The sequence below is a fragment of the Tubulanus polymorphus genome, chromosome 6, assembly GCF_964204645.1.
Source record: "Tubulanus polymorphus chromosome 6, tnTubPoly1.2, whole genome shotgun sequence".
In the NCBI taxonomy this organism is placed as follows: domain Eukaryota; kingdom Metazoa; phylum Nemertea; class Palaeonemertea; order Tubulaniformes; family Tubulanidae; genus Tubulanus; species Tubulanus polymorphus.
The window spans coordinates 1,749,206-1,770,607 of record NC_134030.1 but is presented as its reverse complement, the minus strand read 5'-3'; the positions used below and the strand labels follow the sequence as shown (position 1 = coordinate 1,770,607).

The window sequence follows — 21,402 nt, the reverse complement described above, 5'->3', positions numbered from 1 at the left end:
GTTAGAGGCGCTTTTACGAAATTGAATCTGATTCGGTTTAGCTAATTCCGATTCGATGTTGGAAAACGTAAGGATTAGTAAATCGAATCGTTTTTCGTAAATGAGTCGAATCAATTTATCAATTTAAAGGTCGCGATTCAAAAGAAAATGGGCGTCAATGGTGACCGAATTATTGATAGATGATGGTCTGCGATAGATGTCTTAAGCCCGCGGTCGAAGAGGACGCCATGTTGGATTTCACTGACTAAATCGCCGCTAACTCGCTCGCCGAGCAAGTTAGTCGATTTAATAAATCAGTTTACTAAACCACGTCCATAAACGAGTTGATTTACCAAATCCGATTCACTAAACCGCGTGCCGTAAATGTGAAACTTAAATCGATTTACAAAGATTCAGTTTCGTAAAAGCGCCTTAGGCAACAAGTCAAACTTGAAAATGTAGACTGGTCGCCTGTCTAATTTTGCGCCACCTGCATTAGACAGTCGACCAGTCTACACCTGCCGGAAGGTAGACTGAGGCGTTTTTACGAGCATTCGATTTTTGCGATCGATCGTAGGAACGCATTTACGAGCACCGATTTTTGCGATCGATTTCACGATCGGCGTTTTTACGAACACGATTTTCCGATCGATTTTTGAAATCGACCAACTCGCTCGGCGAGCGATTTGGTTTCCAAGATGGCGGCACCGGGTAGTTCAAAACCATACATTTTTTTCCTCAACGTCGCCATATTTATGTCATGTGATTAGCCAAATCCATCGTCATTTTTACGAACGTTCGATTCGATCGTACGATCGGAGCAAATCGTTCACGAAATCGGATGCTCGTAAAAACGCCTCCGATTACTGGTCTCTATCTTCAATTTGATATTGAATGGGTCAGGCAACCAGTCTAGCAGGAAAGTAGAGACTGGCAACCAGTGTACTACCAGAGGCGTGTTCGAACAAAAACCAACCACACTCTTATTACCACGTGCCAAGAAAACGTGTAGATTTCGGATGTAGAAACGGAAAATGTTGGTCGCGCAGTCCAGACATGCAGCTTGCCACCACCATTTCAGACCCAGTCTAACTGACAATGGCACAGTACTGGAGCAAACGGTGGCAAATAAATCCTCGCTTGCCGGGGTTTAAATTGGCGCCCATTTATTGGTACAAAAACAACGCATCCAATTAAACGCGGCAAGCGAGGATAGCTAAATGCGCGGCATGGAAGGGGAGGACTACGAGTGATGCGTCGCCGGTACTGAGGTGGTAAAGTTGCGAGACCAAGATAACTACAGGGCTGCCAACCTTTGAAAAGTCCTATCAGTAGCAAATTGAATTTTTTTCAGTAAGGTTTCATTGAAATATGAAAGGAATGTTCAATCAATCAGTAATCAACGGCAAGACCTTCACAAATCAGATCAGTATTTCTCGTTATAAAATACTAACTAATACTGGAAATCAGTAACAGTTGGCAGCTCTGTAATTACTGAGAGTGGAACAAGCATCACAAGCATAGATACAGTGATGATCGTTATTTAACTCTTACTGCAACTGTTTAGCAGTTTCAAATTAAACGCAATTGTATTCCTCTTAGACATCGATCATATCTCTAATTCCATCTATGACAGCCACCTTTCGACGCATGCGATTAGAAGTTATTAAAAGTTATTAAGGATTAGTACAATAGATTTTTGTCGAGAGGTGGCCGCAACTGAAAGAATTTAAGACCTGTCTAAATTTTAGAACCAATACAAATTTAAAGATCACTTCAGTAAAAACGGCGCAAACGGATTCAAAAATTTGGATGGGGAAAAAACTTGAGAGGACCAAGTGGTTGAATCACCACAGATCGCTCAAAATAAACAACACAACACGATAATAAATATATTTATTTATACACAATAGATTCCGCAAGGTTTCTTTCTGTTTTCAGTTTCTGTGAACTTGATCTACATCACCAGGCATTCCTACAATTAATACATAAACACTTATTACATTGGATGGTATTCCTGCTGTGGCAAGCGAACATTTCGATAAGTCACGCAACCATCCTCGCTTGCCTCAATGGTCAAGCGGCCACCAGTCTATATATCTAGCCAATCAGATGCGTAGCGAATCAGCGAGTGACAGACAACGTGTGATTGGGTTAATATTATAGACTGGTGGCCGCTTAGCGGCAACCTGGCTAGCGAGAAGCACTTAACTCGGTTGCCAGTTGCGAATCCAGAGTTAGACAGGCTGGGCCAAATTCGGTAATCGGTAGCTAGTCGACTAGTGGTTGGAACTAATAACCGAATGCGCTTGATTTTCGAACTATTTCCGGAATATACTTCCGACATTTGACATGAGTTACTCGGGACTATTATAAGTCGACTGACTCCGATAACCGAAGGTGGCCCTGTGTGTAAGGTGCAATCGTAATGCAGCCTTCGTGGTTTTCTGGGTCTACATAGTATCCACATTCAATACAATAGAATTATAAGTGAGCGCTTCAATGCCAATACATACGTCACCGTGCGAATAAAATTCATTGTATTGTACTTATTATACAGGTAACCAGTCTAGTAGTAGCAACGACCGTATAGTGGTGCCATCTGTTATGTAGCGGTACCGCATTGTTATTTATGAATAGGTTTTAAGTACTTTAAATAATGCAATTTTTACGAATTTCTTTTTTCTTCTTAATATCGCCAATTTTAATTATTGAAATGTTTAATAAAAATGAAAGTACAACTACCTTATGTGGGTATGAATCAGTCGAGTCTTCATGGGTGAATAATCTCATTTGGTAGAACTCGGATAATTTTGAAGCTGAAACACGTAAAATAACAGATATCAATTAAAACGTGTCTTCCAATTTTCTAGATGTGCCCCTTATATATAAAAATGTTACAATTCCTACCACTGTCAGATCTAAAAGAAATTATTGTCTCCAATTGAGTGTACTTGTCTTCACCAACGACTTTTATAGCCACTCAAGCAGTGGATTCATTTCTACCTGCAGCAGGTAAAAATGATTGACGCTGACATGAAAAAAAATATAAAAAGTTGGTGAAATTGAATCAATTAAAATTCAAGTGGAGGGTCACAGAGTATGCAGTGAACACAAAAAGGGTTTAGATTATGACAATTAGCCAGCTGTATAGCGTCCCTAATTCTATCAATGACAACCATCTTTTGACAATTTATTAGAATAGAAGAGAGTTAAAATGAAGGATTAGTATTTATTATATTATAATTGAGATATAGATGATCATGCAAGAGGTTTAGACAGAGATTTTATCAGAAGGTGGCTGTAACTGATAGCATTAAGGAGTAGCGACTGTTCACAAGTTCATTCACAAACAGTGAATCATTATTATACAAGTTGTTTTAATTGTCTGTCAGTGGTAAATATCACTAATACGTAACTTATATATGTGTTAGGGCTCCTCAACTGTTGAATGACTGCAGAGTTCACTTCAAATCAGATATTTGTTTCAACTCATGATGACGGACACTGAAATAAGAATAACAGATTCTATAACATTTATCTCTTATAGATTCCTCAAAACAACAGAAAATTGTCTCGATACATACATGTAGACTGTTCCCTGGTCATCTACTGATAATCGGTCATCCCATGGACAATTTGTCATTGCCTAACAAATAATGAAAATAATGAAATTGTCTCCATACACACAAACCACAACACGTACATTGTGGGTTTACTTACAACAAATTGTCTTAACAGAACAGCACTTGAGGGAATTATTGCTGACTATTTGTATGTATGTCTGTAACTGACTAAACCATTGACTGTGGAGTAACTACTGGTTCTACTCATTACAGTTCAACTAACATTGATCAACACTGAAAATAACAGATTCTATAACATCTATCTCTCAAAGATTCCTCTACAGAATATAAAATACAAATCAGTTGTTGAAAATGAATTTGTGTCCATACACACATACCACTCGTATCTGTAGCCATCTGCAACCATTGACTGCGGAGATCAGTTCAATTCAGCTATTGGTTTCTGTACAGTTCAACTTATAATGATGGACACTGAAATGAGAATAACATAATATCATGACATCTATTCATCAGATTCTATTGCAGGAAATTCTGTTTCCATACAAACCACTTATTGATAGAAGAGTTGAAACATGTTCAGGACCAGAGTTCAGTTCTCCTAACAGATTAAAACAATATGGAAAATCATTGATAACTAAGGGATAAGTGTTTAAAATTAATATAATTTGTCTCTCTGTGCACGTATCACATGTATGTAGCAGACTCTGAAATGAGAACAATATAGATTCAATCACACATCTACCGTATTTCATAGATTTCGAAAAATGAAAATCATTGATAACGAAAGTTGTCGTGATACATATATATCAACATTGGAATTATAACATCCCTGGTTCAGGTCTCTTCAGTTATAGTTAAACTAATGATGATGGACAGTAAAATGAAAAACACATTCAGTCCATAACATTATATTCATCAGATTCTTCTGCAGGAAAATCATACGGTAAGATATCGATAATCAGAAAGTTGTCCTGATACATACACATTGACTAAAGAGTTAGGATATTCGTGGTTCATGTCTCTCAGTTACAGTTTAACTAATAATGATGGAGGCTCAGTCAATTGATAATAACAAAGTTTCTTCTGAAGGAAAACAAACTGAATAAAATCATAAGAAATTAGTTGTTGAAATCAAATAGAAATTGGCTCCATATACGATACATACCACTCATCAGTAGCTAGCACAACCATGAGTGTAATTAACAGATCATCTCCTTAAACAGATTCTTTAAACTGAAGGAAAAAATTAATAAAATTGTTAATGATGAAATAAGCTAATGATGATAGACGCTCAAAAGAAAAACACAAAGTCCATAACATTATATTTATCAGATTCTTCTGCGGAAAACTAAAACAGAAAGACATTGATAATGAAAATTGTCCAGATACATACATGACATCTGTGTGGAGTTGTCACATCCACGGTTCACTTCTCTGAGTTACAGTTCAACTAACATTAACGGACACTCAGACAAATCATAATAACACAGTTCCTTCTAATGGAAAATGAAATGGAGAATCATAAGAAATTAGTTGTTGGAATCAAAGTGAAATTGGCTCCAGATACGATACATACCTCCCATATCAGTAGCCAGCACAACCATGAGTGTAATTAACAGATCATCTCCTTGGATGTTGAGTTCACCAGACAGTGTCTCACTGGGGGTAGATTCTGCAGCACTTGGATGTTGAGTTCACCAGACAGTGTCTCACTGGGGGTAGATTCTGTAGCACTTGGATGTTGAGTTCACCAGACAGTGTCTCACTGGAGGTAGATTCTGCAGCACTTGGATGTTGAGTTCACCAGACAGTGTCTCACTGGGGGTAGATTCTGTAGCACTTGGATGTTGAGTTCACCAGACAGTGTCTCACTGGAGGTAGATTCTGCAGCACTTGAATGTTGAGTTCACCAGACAGTGTCTCACTGGGGGTAGATTCTGTAGCACTTGGATGTTGAGTTCACCAGACAGTGTCTCACTGGGCAGCACTTGGATCAAGGGCTATAGAGATAAAATTCCACTAATAAGAGCTCTTGGAAAATGTCATGATTTTATCCAATTTCACTGCAAATATGCTCACCTGATCTGGAGTCAGCTCAGAACTGCATGTTCAGGTAACATCAACCTCTGAAATGCAAAAACAGACATTGCTTAAATTAATTTTTCAATTAAACTAATTTCTCAAAATTTGATGAGTCTCATGATGTCTATCATCCACTCAGCACGTGGGGCTAAATGAAAAAATGTTTTCTGACACAGTCTGATTTGTGTCAGATTGTAACTGTAGAAGTTTCACTCATTGTTTCAGTCTAATTGAGATGTGACTGATGTACATGTAACATTGAGTGTGTAACACCGCTGTAGTTTGTTCACTTATTCCTCCTCAGTTAGAAGAATGTTTGTTCTCTCATCTTCATTAGCAAAGAAAATCAATCCCATCCGTCTAACTACAACATTGTAACATTTCTATCTTATTCAATCATAGAGGGAATGAGTGTTATGGCGCTTGGGTATGGAATGGGGCAGGGCATGGTGTGATTGACATGTTAGGGGAGGATAGGGTATTGTGGTAAGGTAAGGTCAGGTTGGATGATGCAGGGTTGTTTGATATGGCTGGATTAGATGATCAGCTTGTTATAGAACCGGTCGAGGTGGGTGTATGTGGTAGTGTACGATGTATAGTTAGAGAGGTGTCTGACAATGAAGAAAGGTTGGTGCTGGAGGACGGTACAGTTGTGATGTTGGTATGGTTTGTGTAGAGTAGAGTGTGGTTTGCAGGGTTAGGAATAAGGTAGCTGGCATGGTAAAAATAATGGTAGAGGAGAAGTGAAAGGGATTTTGATGTTGTTGAGGTGAGGGTGATTTGGTAGAATTGGTTGGGGCGACGTGGTGACTGCCTGGGGAGGGGCTAGGACAGTACAGGTGTAATCAGTCTCCCTTTACACATCTCAATGTCTCATATCCTTTCAAGACATTCTCTTATTCCACACAGCTATTCGCATTTTGAATTTTTCCATCATTACCGCGCAAGATAATAATCAATGGCTTTCGATTCAAATTAGCCAGATTTTTTCACGATTTACCAAAAGATGAAAACACATAGACATCTACTTTAACACATTCCATCATAAATAGCATCATCGGATAGGAATGAATTGTAAATTCACGAGCAGTGGAAGGAGCTATGGATGTGATGTCAAAAACCTACGATGAACTACTAGTTGAAAAGTAGTCGAGGATGTATACACTTAAGCTGATTAGATGATCTCAAACTAAACCTAAACGAATGAGTGAGATATCTTGAGCCGAATCTCTCCATGCCTCCCATTCGCTAAAACTACTCCTCAATTCTATGTGAAATGCAAGGAGATGATACCTGCAAGATATTGAACATTAAGACACCATCAAAACAATGATAAATCAGTAACAGTATTTTACATGTGTGTCACATCATTCATTTTAACAAGTGAATGATTCATGAAGCAAATGATGGCAAAACTTCTGATTCAAAAATCTCTGAATACCGGTAGTTTTTACCCTACTACCAGCTTGTTAACAGCAAACTGTTGAGAAATAGACTCTGAACCCAAAATACATTGTTAGTAAACTCTAGGTTTACCGTAAATGATTTCCATTATTGATCACTTTACACCCAGTCAAGTACAGGAAACTTAGCACCTCCTCTCTCTCACTCTCTCTCTTAATAGCCATTTTTGTGAACATTTTTAAGCACGTGAGGTAAGAATAGACCACTGCCCACCCTCTAAGCCAGCAGAGGACTACCCTTCGGACCCCACTTTTGTGCTTGGTGGCTTTAAGCTCACCTTTTTTTTTGAGTCGAGGTAGGTATAGACCACTACCTACCCGCTAGGCGGACAGGGGACTAAACCTTCGAATTGCTCTCGGACCCCACTCTTCATATCTTTTTTCTTTTTTTGAGTCGAGGTAGGAATAGACCACTGCCTACCCGCTAGGCAGACAGTGGACTAAACCCCCCACTCTTCATGTTCCTCATATTCTTTCTTTTTCTTATGGCTGTCTCTCCTGGCTATGTACCAGTACCAACCGGCAGTAAGTGTCTATATGGGAAATATAGTAATTGAACTGGACTGGAATCTATCTCAATAATTGCTTTTAAAGCCAGTAGTAGGGCAGCAGTTCACTATAGTCAATCAGAATCATTGTTTGATGATATTGTTTATTTGCAGTGACATTTGTTCCATGAAACAAGTTTCAATTCCAAAATGAATCGATGAATTCAATCTTCAATAGCATCGTTCTCGATGTATCTCATATAGAGATTTTGGAATAGCTAGCGCGGGAAGAAGGTCGGGAAGGTAAGGCTTGGTACGATACCCTAAAACCTGGCAGTAACCTAAAGAATGTTTTCATTTACCCTTGTGTCCTATCCATCTAAGGACATGTAATGATTAAGAGGTGACCTCGAAGTTATGGCCACCACCTGCGCCGTCACATCCAGACAAATCAGAAATAGATTCACTGTCCACAGTGACAGCTTCGACGTCTGTTCTTACTTTCGTATTCAATATTTTAAGCACAGAATTCCAATAAAGAGTGATGCCCATTTAACCAATCATTAGAATTCTACAGAATTCACCCTAATTTCAAAATTGGGGAGTCCAGGGACACCAATGCACACTTGGTGAAATTCCTGACAATCTGAAAATTCTATACTCAACACCCCCTGGAGAACATGTGCAGTGGCGTTGGAAAACTTAAAAACCTCCAAAAATAACTGTATTCCGTCTGCGGATACACAAACGGACAACGGATGAAAAGAAAATGCAACGGCCCGCTGAGACTTAAGTCTCAAGTGGGCTGAAAACAAAAACACCCTTCCCCACATAACTTTTCCTCTACGGTAACATTACTCTGACCATGCCTTACCCTATACTTAACCCGGTACACCGACGCCTACCTTACACAAACTATACCAGCATCACTACTGCACTGACCTCTAACAGCAACCTTTCAATCAGTTATCATACACCCTCCGAACATACACACCGTACACTACCACATACACCCACCTCGACCAGTTCCATATCAAACTCATCATCCAATCCAACCACATCAAATAACCCTGCATCATCCGACCGACCTTACCTCATCACATTACCCTATCCTACCCTAACTGTCAACTACACCATACCCTGTCCCACTCCATACCCAAACCTCATACTACTCATTCCCTCTAGGATTAGATAAGTGGAAATTTGACGATGTTGTTGGTAGACGGATGGGATTGATTCTTATCGCTAATGAAGATGAGAGAACAAACATTCTTCCAACTGAGGAGGAATAATTGAAGAAATGACTGCAGTGTTACACAGTCAATGTTACATGTACATCAGTTATAACTCTATTAGACTGAAACAATGAGTGAAACTTCTACAGTTACAATCTGGCACAAATCAGACTGAATTTGAAAATATTTTTACAATAGAAAACATTCTACAGCTTTTCTATTTTCTATATTTCAAATGCTACTTATCTTGTTTCATTTCTTCAGCTACTGTTCCTATCTATGATGCTGGTCTTGCTGCTCCTATGAAGCTCTCACTGCTCCTGCACTACTCATATGATGCTGCTCCTGTGCAACTCCTATATGATGCTGCTCCTGAACTCCTCCTTCCTGCTGCGCCTATAAATGCTCCTACATTGCTTGAATAGTGTTTTATGCCAGAAGTAATGCCTGAAATAGAGAAGATTTGATTTCAATGCGGTATTTGTTCAATTGTAGACTCTTCACGTCACATCATCAGTTATAGACAATTGAACTTATAAGAGGAACCTTTTCGACTGGAGACTGATTCAGTTGAAGGGCCTTTCAGAGAAATGAGGGCAATGAAAAAGAATCAGGGAGTGTGACATAGGGGATATATTTTCCAACATTGTACTTTCATGCAAAATTCATGAACTTTCATGAAAACCTCAATGTTTCTCATAATAAGCCATGTCCCTCTGGGTCGTATACACTGTACATAGTAAGCTCAGTCATTTTCATGATAACAACTTAAACAATTTTCATCTCTTTCTATCGACTTCCTCAATCTTCACAACAGTTCATAAAACTCTCACACTCAAAAAGGTGGAGAACAGATGATAAGATCAAAAATGACTATGACTATATACAGATTTAAAACCAACAGAGCAACTGCAGTTTGGGGGCCCTTGTGTTTATATGTACATACTATTGTTAAATAAGGGCCACACAGTTAGTGACCTCAACTGGTGCAGTTGGATCAAAACGTTTAGGACTGTTCATAGTGGCCAGTGGCTAGGGCATGTTTCAATCTACCCCAGTCTTTCAACGTTTCTATCTGTCATTGGAACTTCACTTTAACTTTGCAAATAAATTTAATTATCAAAAATATAACTAACCAACAGGATTATTTTCTTTTTAAGTTACATTTGCGCTCGGGAAATCTCATATTGAGCTTGAGAAAGCGTTGATTTGGCCCAAAATAGTTGTTATTTAATATATCATGGTCGCCGCCATCTTGGAATTCGGGGAATTTCCACTTGCTGAAAATATATGCAAATGAGCAGAATCGGAATGAGGCATATAAAGGCGGATCCGGACGTATATTCGGACATTCTGTCTTTCCTTTGAAAACTTACCTTTAAAAACCCATAGAAAGTAAAATGCTATAATCCTGATGAGAAAGGCGTTGTGGCGAACAAAATCAATTACGATATGTCAAATAATTAATTTTAAACCTTATTGATTGTTAGATTATTTCCAATTAATCCATTAATTCTCTGATAAACCATTAAACCCAGAAGTTAGACTTGGAGAACTGGGTTCAGCAATTGGGGCCAGGGCCCATCAGGGAAAGGGTTGAATAGTTAAAGAGCTATGAAATCGTGGATGAATATAAAATAAGTAGACTGTGATTTAGAAAAAACTCAATACTGGTGGTAATAAGTCGATCTCAAAAATTACTTAATGTAATTCACATTTGTTGAACATTACAAGAAATTCTTGGTTTAATGCCTCTGAGATGGTGCTGCAGATGACAAGATAATAAGGGTCAATTTTATGAATCTGTAAGTGAGCATCTTACTTAAAGGTTTGAAGGGCCCAGGGTTTTTTGGGATGGAGTCCAGTTGAACTTGTAACTGGGTCTTGAGCTGTGTCTCCAGGTCTCGGTCCCAAAACTGTGTCCACAGAACTGTGCTGAATCCACCGATGTGTTTAAAGTCAAATTCCTCAAATCCAGAAAATGAAAAAACTTCATCGAAAACAAAACATTTATGAAATTGAACAACTCTTTATTTAAGATTTTAATTAAATCTTCACAATAAACCATTCTTTGGTATATCAAACATTAAATTAATTCAACCTCTGCATAAATTACTGTTCTAATCTATTTGACCTGTCACCTAAAAATAGAATTTCTACCAATTCATTAAACAATAGGAACAACTTACAACTTATCAAAACCTAACAGTGATTCAGAAGTAAAGCCTATTGATTTAATCTCTGAAACCCAGAGATTAAAACATCAGATTTATACTTCTGAATCACCTTAAAACAGTTCATTTAATTGTGAATTGAGTTCAACAGTTATGAATTATAACTGCCGAACTTGATCGCGGATTATCATTGGAAAACTTGATTCAGATTATTAATTTGAATCAAGTTTTTCCACCCTTTAATCAGTTTAACAGATTACAATAGGAAACACTTTAACTTACCAAAACCCGAAGTGATTCAGAAGTTAAAACCTATTGATTTAATCTCTGAAACCCAGGGATTAAAACATCAGATTCACACTTCTGAATCACCTTAAAAACAGTTCTCGAAAATCTCCAATCAAGTTCAACAATTATGGATTATAACTGCCGATCTTGATCAGAGATCATCTTGGAAAAACTCGACTCAATTTGAATTTGGGTCAAGTTTTTCCACCCTTTCTTAACAGCACACTAGGAACAAATGTAGCTTATCTGAACACGAAGGTCATTCAGCAGTAAAAATCTATTGATTTAATATCTGGAACCCAGAGATTAAAACATCAGATTTAATCTTGTGAATCACCTTAAAACAGACCTTGAAAATCACCAATCAAGTTCAACAATTGTGGATTATACCAGTAACTGCCGATCTTGATCAGAGATTATCTTGGAAAAACTCGACTCAATTTGAATTTGAGTCAAGTTTTTCCACCCTTTAATCAGTCTTAACAGAACACACTAAGAACAATTGTAGCTCATCTGTACATGAAGATCATTCAGCAGTAAAAATCTATTGATTTAATATCTGAGTCCCAGAGATTAAAACATCAGATTTAAACTTCTGAATCACCTTAAAATCGATCTTGAAAATCTCTGATCAAGTTCAACAATTATGGATTATAACTGTCAATCTTGATCAGTGATTATCTTGATCATCAAACCCAAATTCAATGCATTTTCATTCAATCATTTTTTGTCGTTTTTTGTAATGTCTTTGTTGATTCTGTTGGATGCGAACGAATTAAAGTCACCAAATACACTTAAAATCCTTCCACTTGATCCACTACGCAAATACACAACACTATTACAACTCCAGATTATCGTTTTATTGCGGTTATTGCGAAACTGAATTACACTGGTCCGGTTCATCGTTTAATTGCGGTTCTCGACACTGAATTACACTGGTCCAGTTCATCGTTTAATTGCGGTTCTCGACACTTAATTACACTGGTCCAGTTCATCGTTTAATTGCGGTTCTCGACACTGAATTACACTGGTCCAGTTCATCGTTTAATTGCGGTTCTCGACACTTAATTACACTGGTCCGGTTCATCGTTTAATTACGGTTCTCGACACTGAATTACACTGGTCCGGTTTATCGTTTAATTGTGGTTCTCGACACTTAATTACACTGGTCCGGTTCATCGTTTAATTGTGGTTCTCGACACTTAATTACACTGGTCCGGTTCATCGTTTAATTGCAGTTCTCGACACTGAATTATACTGGTCCGGTTCATTGTTTAACTGCGGCTCTGAACACTGAATTACACTGGTCCGGTTCATCGTTTAATTGTGGTTCTCGACACTGAATCACACTGGTCGGGTTCATCGTTTAATTGTGGTTCTCAATACTGAATTACACTGGTCGGGTTCATCGTTTAACTGCGGTTCTCGACACTGAATTACACTGGTCGGGTTCATCGTTTAACTGCGGTTCTCGACACTGAATTACACTGGTCGGGTTTATCCTTTATTTTTGGTCCTCAGCACTATATTAAGTTGATCCGGTTTATTGTTAAGTTGCGGTTCTCAATACTTAATTCCATTATATCTGCTACATGTGAATCTCGGCAAAATTCAAAACTGATAAGACAAAATAAACAAGAAATAAATAAAGATTTCAAAGTCAACTTATTAGTAAAAAAATAACGAGTAAAATTTAGCATTTCATACAAAATCATAAGATAATTACCTAATTTGCTTGTGAGATGAACTCCATGTTGACAGTTGTATGAACAATTCTTGAATAAGCTTTTCGCAGGATTTCTTCAATCTTTGCCAAATCAAGTCTTTGTTATCTTAGTTTCCGTTGTAACAGTTTTTGACGACTGACCTCGGCAAATTGAAAACTGAAAAGACAAAATAAACAACAAATGAAACGTGATTTTAAACTCATTTAAACTTAAATGTAAAAATTAGCATTTCATACAAATCATAAGATAATCACCTAATTTGCTCGTGAGATGAACTCCATGTTGACAGTTATATGATTCATGAATAATCTCTTCTCAGGATTTCTTCAATCTTTGCCAAATCAAGTCTTTGTTATCTTAGTTTCCGTTGTAACAGTTTTTTGATGACTGATCTCGGCAAATTGAAAACTGAAAAGACAAAATAACCAGCAAATGAAACGTGATTTTAAACTCATTTAAACTTAAATGCAAAAATGTAAAATTAGCATTTCATACAAAATCATAAGATAATTACCTAATTTGCTTGTGAGATGAACTCCATGTTGACAGTTGTATGAACAATTCTTGAATAATCTCTTCGCAGGATTTCTTCAATCTTTGCCAAATCAAGTCTTCGTTATCTCAGTTTCCGTTGTAACAGTTTTTTTATGACTGATCTCGGCAAATTGAAAACTGAAAAAACAAAATAAACAAGAAATTAATAAAGATTTCAAAGTCAACTTATTTGTAAAAAATTAACGAGTAAAAATTAGCATTTCATACAAAATCATAAGATAACTACCTAATTTGCTTGTGAGATGAACTCCATGTTGACAGTTGTATGAACAATTCATGAATAAGATTTTCGCAGGATTTCTTCAATCTTTGCCAAATCAAGTCTTTGTTATCTTAATTCCGTTGTAACAGTTTTTGATGACTGATCTCGGCAAATTGAAAACTGAAAAAACAAAATAAACAAGAAATTAATAAAGATTTCAAAGTCAACTTATTTGTAAAAAATTAACGAGTAAAAATTAGCATTTCATACAAAATCATAAGATAATTACCTAATTTGCTTGTGAGATGAACTCCATGTTGACAGTTGTATGAACAATTCATGAATAATCTTTTCGCAGGATTTCTTCAATCTTTGCCAAATCAAGTCTTTGTTATCTTAGTTTCCGTTGTAACAGTTTTTGACGACTGATCTCGGCAAATTGAAAACTGAAAAGACAAAATAAACAACAAATGAAACGTGATTTTAAACTCACTTAAACTTAAATGCAAAAATGTAAAATTGGCATTCCATACTAATTTATCAGATAATTATAGCTGCAAAGCAGCGATAACGGGTTTTCTGCACAGTCTTAGAATCCTGTTCAACGGTTAACACAGTTTTATAAGAGTAAGGTTGACAAACATTCAATTACACCTACTTGAAATGCAAAAATGTTAAATTGGCAATTCATACAATTTCATAAGATAATTACCTAATTTGCTTGTGAGATGAACTCCATGTTGACAGTTGTATGAACAATTCTAGAGTTGAGTGTGGTTGGTATCCGAGTTGTGGATTTCGTTTCAGTAATTTATGGAGCTGATAAATAACTGGTTACTGCTTCCTCTGATGTTGTTGTTGCTGATGCTGGTTCTGTCGTCTCGTCGATTTACAATATACTTTTTTTTTCTTACATCAATATTTTTTTACATCTATATTTTTTTCTAACATGATTTTCTTTTTTCTTACAAACAATTATTCACTTGTTTTTTAACCAATATCTAATTTCTTTAATAGAAAAAAGGTTTTAATTCTGAAAATCAAAATGTCAAGTCAGAACTTCTACATCAGACACTGGCAAATGGCAGTAACTGCAGTTGAATGAAGACTCGGAGTTGATGAGGACCTCAAATGTCCGAAACTATTTGAATTTAAGATGGCTACTTTACTGTGGGTACGACACAGTCAACATCTGCAGCAGAAGAACAAGGCGGTTTCCAACAATCGTTCAAAATTGTGCCAAAGCATGACAGTAACCGACGCAGCAACGGCTCTTCGAGCAGCGAGGTCTAAAACGAAAGTTACGGAAGTTTCAGTTGACAAAATTTCCAACAAGATGCCTAGTCGAACAAGCGGGTCCAGAGCCAAACCTGGACAAGCGCTAACTAGGGATCCCTTCAAACCTTTTCATGGTCCTCCTGTACGGAGGATATATTTATGACAATTCATCGCGGCAAGCACGAACATAAACAAAGCTTCAATCACGCGCGTCGCGTATCAAATATTCAAATTCAGCGGAGAAATACGATTACAAATTTCACGCTGCGATCGCCGTTCTACAGAGTGATAAGATGGTGTCGTTGAAAAGCACGAGTAAAACGGTTACTATGTCTGAATGTTTCTCATTGATAAGCCCAAGGGGGCTGCGCGTATGATGGATTGATAAGCCCACTGGGGCTGCGAGTATGATGGACTGGTAAGCCCACGGGGGCTGCACGTATGATGGATTGATAAGCCCACTGGGGCCGCGAGTATGATAGACTGGTAAGCGCAAGGTGGCTGCACGTATGATGGATTGGAAAGCCCACTGGGGCTGCGAGTATGATAGACTGGTAAGCGCAAGGTGGCTGCACGTATGATGGATTGGTAAGCCCACGGGGGGCTGCGAATATGATGGATCAACAGTATTTACTACCAAAAATTGTGAATTAGCGAGTTTGATTCTTAATCTTCAAATAAAGATCAAATCTTATCAATGAACAGGGTCGATTCCTGATTTTTAGTCAAGTTTTTTCACTGTTAAGAAGTTCTTCTGAACGCACCTAGAGTCGAATTAGAACTGTGATAAGTCCTTTCAATTGTAGTTTGAGACAAATTTTTACTAAGATTTTTCACTATATTTGGCTTCAGTTAAATGATCCAATAACTGATTCATCTTATATCAAATTATCCTCAGGTGGAATAACTGTTGCAAGGTTCCTAACTTCACATCTACATAAGATATTTTTCATTTCCATGACTCTTCCACGAGATATATTTTCCACCGGGGAATTTATCTGACCATCTTAAATGGCCCGCATATGCCAGAAAACACTAAACAATCTATGATGAATAATACAACATCAAATATGGCTTCCAGTAAACATTTGAGATCGAGATTCGATAGCTCGATATTTCAGTTTGAAATTCAATACCTCAATGTTTCAGTTTGAGATCTGATGTTTAAAGTAATTTTCAAATAGATGCCAGAATTAATTGATAAAGATGCAGAAGTGGTGAAGTGTGAATGGTGTAGTGCAGGTGCAAGTCGGCGCCTTGTGCAATAAATACGTGAAGTGAAGATGTGCACGAATCAACTTTCTTCTGGCATCTTTCCAACAGCAGCATTTACCAAATTATAGATCACCTAAACAATAGTAAGAGGACAATAAATCTTTAAGATGAAAATCTCTAGTGAGACCGAGCGTCTTTCAAGATTTTTAAATCAGTTTTTAAACCCTTGAAATTCATAATTAGCAATAATCTCTTTGTATCAAGTTTAGGTTAATGAATCTTAACTTCCCTTGCAACAGTTATATTCCTAGAATAATAGCTTGATCATGTTTAACCCCGATGGGGGGTAGGTTTTCACCAGCTAAAAGCTGTTTTGGTATCAAGCTGCTGGTGTGTATCGACGACGAGCTGCTGGTGTGTATCGAGCTGCTGGTGAGTATCGAGCTGCTGGTGTGTATCGACGAGCTGCTGGTGTGTATCGACGACGAGCTGCTGGTGTGTATCGAGCTTCTGGTGTGTATCGACGACGAACTGCTGGTGTGTATCGACGAGCTGCTGGTGTGTATCAAACTGCTGCTGAGTATCGAGCTGCTGGTGTGTATCCAACTGCTGGTGTGTATCGACGACGAACTGCTGGTGTGTATCGACGACAAACTGCTGGTGTGTATAGATGACGAACTGCTGGTGTGTATCGACGACGAACTGCTGGTGTGTATCGACGACGAACTGCTGGTGTGTATCAACGACGAACTGCTGGTGTGAATCGAGCTGCTGGTGTGTATCGAGCTGCTGGTGTGTATCGACGACAAGCTGCTGGTGTGTATCGAGCTGCGAGTATCGACGATGAGCTGCCGATGTTTGACGACGAGTAAAAAATGCATAACGGGGAAACATTGCGAGACCAAAGTTCAATTTTTATTAATGATTATTTATCAATTATTTTATCTTTTTAATTTTCATGTGAGTTATAATCTTTTCAATTGCATTTTACGGCAGATTGAGAACTTTAAGAAGTTCTTTTTTTCTAACGTTTTTTAAGACAAATTAAGAACTTTACAACGTTCTTTCAATAGAATCTAACAACAAACTTAGAACTTTAATTTCTAGTTTTTAAATTTTTTTTGGATGAATGACATGAATGGGTGCGATAGGAATCGCACCCGCAAATAAATAAATTGGATGAAATGAGATGAGATTTTTTAAATTTTTATATTTTTTTTCGTTTTTAGTTTTAATTTTTTTTTGATGAATGACATGAATGGGTGCGATAGGGATCGCACCCGCAAATAAATAAATTGGATGAAATGAGATGAGATTTTTTAATTTTAATATTTTTTTTTTGTTTTTAGTTTTTTATTTTTTTTTGGATGAATGACATGAATGGGTGCGATAGGAATCGCACCCGCAAATAAATAAATTGGATGAAATGAGATGAGATTTTTTTAATTTTTATATTTTTTTTTCGTTTTTAGTTTTTTATTTTTTTTGGATGAATGACATGAATGGGTGCGATAGGAATCGCACCCGCAAATAAATAAATTGGATGAAATGAGATGAGATTTTTTAAATTTTTAAATTTTTTTTCGTTTTTAGTTTTAATTTTTTTTTTGATGGATGACATGAATGGGTGCGATAGGCATCGCACCCGCAAATAAATAAATTGGATGAAATGAGATGAGATTTTTAAAGATTTTATTATTTTTTTTTAATTTTTGATTTTTTAAATTTAAAATGTTTACCCCAGGGAACACCGGCTAGAAGAGCAAGCGCCACCTGCACGGATGATGAGCTAAAGAAGGTAATCAGAGAGGAACCCTAAACTAACCCAACCCCACCACCATCCCCCCGACTTCGAACGGCTTCAATTCCGGATTTTCGAAAATGGAAATCAACCATAACATGTACCAGAAAAACATGGAAAAAGAATGGCCTGAAAGAAATTAAATTGATTTTGGAAAATTGGTATTATAGTGAATTCAACCCGTTAAAGCCCGTGACACTCTAGGAAACTTATCAAAGGAGAGTGTGTGATGGCACCTTTCCCATCACCTGCCTTTGATAAGCTCCCAGAGCGAGCACCTTTTCGAGTCAACAACCAGTATGCTGGGCGGGATACAAAAATGGAAGAAAACAGGCCCGATTCCCGGCCACCTTCATACTGGATGTTGAGTCAAAAAGGTGCTTTGGGCTTCAAAGAATTGAAGACACTATTGTAAGCCGAAATAATTGTGGAATTGGACTAAAATTAAATCAAAAAATATGTGGTACATGTTATAGTTGATTTTTTTCAGTGAAGGCATATTAGGCGCGCATGAACGACTCATGCGTTCAAGGCACCTAATATCCCTTCACTGAAAGAATATTTTTTAAATCAGTTAACAAATCCGGAATTGTCCCCGAACGAAGCCGCTCCTCCCACATTCCATCCGTATGTCGGGCCACCACCTCTACCTCTCGGGCCACTCGTTCACTCGCCAGCTTTTTGGCGAGTGAACGAGTGACCGCCCGAGATACGGATGGAGGAGCAGGAGGAGCAGGACCCGCACCATCCCCAGCCCCACCACCATCCCTCCTCGGCCGCTTCCTATTTATCCCCTCCCCTTCCTCCCGATTACCTTCGTCAGCCGCACCATCCGCCGGGACCAATCTTGCTCCTCCTCCCTGCGGAGCCACGACGACCGCAACTTTTCTTTTCCTTTTTGTTCTAGTTTTTTTTGGCGGTGGTCGTGTCTGTAAAGAGAAAAAGTGAAAAATTTGTTTAGTATAAAATTAAACACAAGTATAAAAAATGAGAATGAGAAACCAGCGATTCAGCAAATAAAACACCTATACGTAGTTAGGATATCGTGTCACAAGGTGGCGTTTCGGTAAATCTACGAGTGACGCTCATAGAAATAGTTAGTTTTTACCGATACGGAAAGCCATCGGAGTTCTCGTTACTTTTTTTGAAAAAGTACCCATTATAACAGGGACTTCTGGGACCGTTTCAATATAAAAGGACTTCTGATATTGATTTCGTAGTTCTGTTTGAACGTGTCATCCGTTAAACCCAGACTCAGATGAATCGTGTTATTCGAACAAAACATGATATTTTTGGTGAATAACAACATTGCTGGAAGACACGAGCACGTCAGCATCCAATACAGCGGAATAAGCATCTGGGGCCGATTCCATGGTCAAGACTTAAGTCCAAAAGTGGTCTTAAATCTAAAGACTGGTCTTAAGTTATTAGATTGGCTATAGAACTAAGTTGGTCTTAAAACGGTCTTAATTCTAAGCTCTGACTATGCAACTGGTCTCAGGTGTACGTGGGTCGGCATATTACCGGGACGAGGGGTCACACGATACAAATATCAGCCGCCTTCTTGACGTACGCAGCCAATTTTCTGCCGAACAAAATTTCGACAAAAAATCGACTCATAAACATATTTTTCCCGATGAGTTACAACAATCAAATGTTAGATATTCAGAGACGTGTCTGCTGCACGTGTAACACCGAATAATCGTCACCACGGTAGACGAGCATTTCAGCCAATCACCAGTCAGTCCGTTATGACCGCCGCAGATGGCGCTCATGGTCAAAAACAGTATTGTATTCCAGTGATAGGAAACGGTAAGTCACGCATAGTATACTGTACGCGTTACCATGGATACAATCAAAGTTTGAGCGATAAGTTTTCGCACTCGTGTGTACAACCATTGGTCTTAAGCAGATATAGATCAATAACCGAAGGTTTTCGACTATGGGGTTTTACCCGCAAATGGAAATTCATGACTACTCTTCTGTTTACAGGTCTGGTAATTTATTTGCTGAACTTCAACTGATATCCTGAATAAAATATGAAAACAAATAAAGATTCTTACCTCCGTCAGATCTCCTTCAAACAGCCGTCCCCGGACTCTGTCTGACGAACGAGTGGCGGCCGGGGGCGGCTGTCTGACAGGCCGCTGCTGAGGCGAATTTAATGGACGTGGGGGAGGGGCAGCAGCGGGCGACATAGGATTAACCGGTGGTGGTATCCTATCGGGAACCAAGTTTCTTTTGAATTCCCCCACCAAGTCCCCAAACGGACATTCTTCTAAAATGTTCATCACTGTAAAATAAAAATAGAGAGAAATACATTAAACAACAAGTCGAATGGTTTCGATGCTACGGCTATGAATATTATTCCAACAGGGGGCGCCTGATGTTACTTAAGTTTGATTTCAATGTAATCGTGTTGGTCTGGCAGCGATCGCTGATTGGACTGTTTTAGTGTTTTTGGAATAACTAGGAAAAGAATACTAGAGGACCAAAGGTCCTGTGGTCTCCTGTTTTGATAAACACAGTACAATTGTGATTTTTTTAAGTAACACAATTAATTATTTTTTCCTCTCAATGATTTGCAACTTATTCATACTGAACAAAATTTTAATTAGATTTGAAGTTTGCGCTGAATGAAATGAAATTCGATTTGTTTGTTTAAATCTGAATGAAATTGAATCAAATTTTTATGCTTCTTCGGCAACTACTCGAGAAAAAACACTATTTTACTAAAACCTTACGCAATTGTCATAAATACATTTTCTGTAAAATAGTGTATTCTGATTGGTTCTAATCTAGGGTGGATACAAGCTTCCACTGTTTTCCAGAATATAGTCAGAAAATGTGACTAACATATTTTCTAGAAGTAACTAATCTGACGGATCCAGAATGCTAACTCAGTCAGCTTGTGAGTTATAACAACCAATAAGGTCCATAAAGGCTGTCTCTTAAGACTCAATAGCGTAACACTGTTACTCGCAGTTGATATATAAAAACAAATTCATATTCAAAATATTTATAAAATGAATGCGATTGATATCACCATTCAGTGCAAGATAATGTTAACTCAATGACTACGTTAATGTCAGCGACTCGCCGGTGACGTTACAAATGTAAACATTGCCTACGTTCAAACTACACGCGATTTTAACCAATCAGAATGCAAGTAAACATTATTATCATAAATCATGTGAGGGAATTCCATGGCATTCCGTACGCAACGCGTCATAGACACTATTGATCATGGGAAGTACCGGAGGGGGGAATCCCCTGTTAACCAAAATGGCGGAAATTCCGTCTGCTGCAAGCAATGTTGAATTTGGGT

The 21,402-nt window shown here is 37.9% G+C and overlaps 1 long non-coding RNA gene across 1 annotated transcript; it reads right to left on the bottom strand.

Annotated features, from left to right (window-relative positions):
• Positions 1-3,407: 3,407 nt before the first annotated feature.
• LOC141906810 (uncharacterized) lies at positions 3,408-3,762 on the bottom strand. The gene is made up of 3 exons (XR_012619420.1): positions 3,703-3,762; positions 3,567-3,628; positions 3,408-3,486 (listed from the first exon to the last, which is right to left on the bottom strand). It is a non-coding gene; the product is annotated as an uncharacterized LOC141906810 (long non-coding RNA).
• Between the last annotated feature and the right edge of the window lie 17,640 nt (positions 3,763-21,402).